We start from the raw sequence: 3,907 nt of genomic DNA on the forward strand, positions 1-3,907 counted from the left end.
CTCCGGCATCATCATCACCACATCCCAATTCCTTCATAAGATTCACTAACCACATAGCTTGGCAAAGCACTCAATGATGCCGCAATGTACTCGGCCTCACAAGAAGAGAGTGCCTACAACCGGTTCCTTCTTCGAACACCATGAGATTGTGTGTACTACCGAACATAAAGATGTAACCCGCCGTGGATTTCCGATCATCTTTATCTCCACACCAATTAGAATCGGTGTAGCCAAGTAAAGTACATTTGCGACCCATATCCGATGTGGGAAACAAAATACCACAACCAAGAGTACCTTTCACATATCTAAGGATTCTCTTGACCGCCGCCAAGTGAGACACCTTAGGTCTCTCCATGAATCTACTCGCAATACCGACACTAAAAGCCAAATCCGGTCGAGTATTGCACAAATACCGTAACGATCCAATCAAACTCCGGTAAAGTGTTGGATCCACATCGTCCTCATCATCACTTTTGGACAGCTGAACTCTAGCCTCACAAGGTGTATTAGAAGCATTACAATGTTCCATTTCACACCTTTTCAAGATATCTAGAGCATACCTTCTTTGATGCATAAGCAGCCCCACTTTTGACTTGTGAAACTCTATGCCAAGAAAGTATCTCATGACACCAAGGTCCGTCATCTCAAACTCACTCATGAGCTCCACTTTGAACCTTGAAATACTCTTGTCACTGCTGCCCGTAATCAAGAGATCATCAACATACAAGCAAAGTATAATAACACCATCAATAGTATCCGATCTCAAATAAACACCATGTTCGGATACACACCGTTTGAAACCAATGTCAATAAGAAAGCCGTCTATACGTTTGTTCCAAGCTCTCGGAGCTTGTTTCAAACCATACAACGCCTTGTGTAGCTTGTGTCATACCCCAAATTTGTCCTACCCCTTTATTTCTAACTGGCTTAGACTTTGCATTCATGTACATACCTTACATTAGGGCATCTAACACCTTGCACTCATTCATCAAATAAACATCTAAAGCATGGGATCTAGGGTTTCACAATGTACAGGGTTTCTACACTATGCAAGCTTGTGTAACAGAGGTTTTCACTGATCATGGATTGAGGTACTCTATATGCTTGGGATTATCAGATAAGTCTTGAGGCATGGGCCTTATGATCGTCGGAGACTTTTACTCAGCATGTGGATTATATTCATTAAAGTGGTCAGGTTATCACTTATGGTATGAGTCATTCGCTCTGAATTCAAGGATTTGAATAGAAGTATGGAGATCTCAAGTGGATTTAGTCAAGGGCAGATTGTGGTTAGAGGATTTGTGTTTACATTTGAGGAGCAAAAGAAAGTTCCAAGTTTCATCTTAATGCAAGCCTTTTGGAAGCAATTTGCTAAGAACTTTGGCCTTAGGTCAAAGTCAACTATGACATGTTGACCTTTTTGTCTCAAGTTCATTTTGAACAGTTCGGTTCCATCATATCATACTTGTTGGTATCTATTCAAGGTGTTGGAGATCAAAAGAGAATTCTTGAATTTCGAGCAAAAAGGAGGGAATGCATTCTTGAATTCAAAGAGAAAGAAGAATGGAGGGAAGAACATATTCAAAGGCAATTTAAAGAAATCTTATCACTTCATCACATCATGTCAAATAGTTACAAAAAGAAGAACCATTTCATTGCCAAACCGTTTCATTACAATTTCATGAACCATGTCCATAATTCAATTAATTCCTAGTTACAGTGTTACATTTTCATATCCAATCCAATTCCTTACAATATCCAAGTTCCACCATAAAAATCAATACATACATGACAATTCAAGTCGCACAAATGCACTAATCTTAAACTAATCCAGCTACTGACAGTTCTATTCTACCATTCCACTTCAATTTCATCACTTGCCAATGTTCCCTCATGCTAAATTCTTTGAATCAAGCTTATAGCCTCTCCATGATCTCCTAGCTAATTCCTTGCACTATATGACCCTGCACATATATATCAAACCCACAGAGAAAACCAAATTCAAACCATAAACAATTCCACAATACATTACCATACCATTCAAATCAAAACATAACCTACTGACAAACTTCCAAACACTTCAATTCATGCAGCACTTCATAACCAACGGGAACTAACGGCATCGAATCCATAACTATTCAGAAAATCACCAAAACCGAACCTACAAAAATCAAAGAAACTGTCAGACAGAATTTCCAATAACAAACACCACCCATCCAGTTTACATCATGTATTAACACACATACAGTTCACATTAGCAGAAAATATAAAAACAAACACAAGTCGCATTCATATTCAGTCCAACCCTATTAACAAAAAATACCTACAGCAGCCCTGTCAAAGACCATAACCATCCTATATCTAGTAGCCCGCTGCTTCGAACCATTCAATGCATACACACACTGCAGCCCTTAATTCCACATCACATTCACTTTCCATATAACCCACAGTTACCAACAGACTAACAAACTCCATCTAACTGATTTTATATAACAATCCTTCTTTACTAACAGTTAACCAAACACGGTTCAGCCACATACCACATGCAGCCAAACCCTCATTCAATAAAACCCAGCATATACATGGCAAATCGGAAAAGAAACTCACAGATAAAACCATTTCAGTCCCTGTAAACCTGCAGCATTCCTACACATTGGTAAATCATATCCAAACAACACGTTATGCCACTTTCAGCATCATACACAAATTAAACCACACCTACACATATCATACCAAGATGCCAGTCAATATATTAGGTCTCTAACCACCAAAAACAATTACAAAACAAGTTCCAAAATTAACCACCTTTCGTGCCAACCTAACCGAATATAACTAATTCTCCTAATCATTCAATTAACTTGCTAATAGAACCTCAGCTATTACTAACTGTTTTACTAACAGTTCCGGCTTAACTTCAACTTCAATAATAAAGAATAACAGAATTGCAAACCTATAACTAATTCATTCTCCTAACAGAACTCAACTTCACAAAGAAAGCCGGTCCCGTGTGTATTCCATACCTCATGATCATGGCCAATAAGTTTCGGTCCTCCATCCACATTGTATTTCAGTCACAGCTCCAGGTTATCTACAGCACTGCCATATTTGTTTGTACCACCAAGAAACCTGCAGAGCCAAGGCTAATGTTAGTCCCACATTCAAGAAATTAAAAAAATTCATTGCAAGTTGTCATTTAGGTCCCACATTCAAGGATTTATCATCATTACCCAATCATTGCTCATATAAAAAGGCAGCTTCACACACCAAAAAAGGAGGATCACATATCTTCGTCATTGTTTCGCTTGCAAACTTTGAGAGAAGAGGTGCTAAGTCTAAAGTTCAAACACACACCAAAACGACCATCTTCATCATAGTTCTGCTTGTGAACCTTGAACGGAGATGTGCTAAACCTAAGTTCCACACACTTCTCACAATTCAACTCCATCCCCTCCAATCTCTCATCTTCTCCATCCTCAACATTCTCTCATCTTCTCCATCTTCATCTTCTTCTCAAACTTCATCTCAGAACCTCAGCATCATTTTCTCCACAACCTTCACGCCTTCATCAGCCTCAACTCATCACCTCCACTCTTCACTATTTCACACCATTTTCCTTCGACAATCATCTGCCCTTCAACACTCTCTTTACCTCCATCTTCGATTCACTCCTCCACCTCCATCATCAACAAGCTCTCTCCGAACCTTCTGTTTCCGACAGCTTCAATCACAACTCAACCTTTCAATCAATTGCAGCATCACCGTCTTCTCAAGGTCGCCACGGTCATCATCAAGCTCGCGGCATATCTGAATTCTCACCGACAAAGCAATAACAACAATAAGGCTCAGAATTTCATCAATACTAAAGAAAAAGAAGAAGTAAAAACCAAAGAGAAGAATGTTTGAATCG

General features: G+C 39.2%; 2 long non-coding RNA genes across 2 annotated transcripts; both read right to left on the minus strand.

Moving 5' to 3' along the window:
* Positions 1-1,591: 1,591 nt before the first annotated feature.
* LOC131652256 (uncharacterized) lies at positions 1,592-2,124 on the minus strand. The gene is made up of 2 exons (XR_009298670.1): positions 2,062-2,124; positions 1,592-1,964 (listed from the first exon to the last, which is right to left on the minus strand). It is a non-coding gene; the product is annotated as an uncharacterized LOC131652256 (long non-coding RNA).
* On the minus strand, positions 2,124-3,137 carry LOC131652255 (uncharacterized). Its single transcript, XR_009298669.1, has 3 exons — positions 3,021-3,137; positions 2,608-2,718; positions 2,124-2,161 (listed from the first exon to the last, which is right to left on the minus strand). It is a non-coding gene; the product is annotated as an uncharacterized LOC131652255 (long non-coding RNA).
* Positions 3,138-3,907: the final 770 nt, after the last annotated feature.

Source organism: Vicia villosa, linkage group LG2 (genome assembly GCF_029867415.1).
Source record: "Vicia villosa cultivar HV-30 ecotype Madison, WI linkage group LG2, Vvil1.0, whole genome shotgun sequence".
NCBI lineage: Eukaryota > Viridiplantae > Streptophyta > Magnoliopsida > Fabales > Fabaceae > Vicia > Vicia villosa.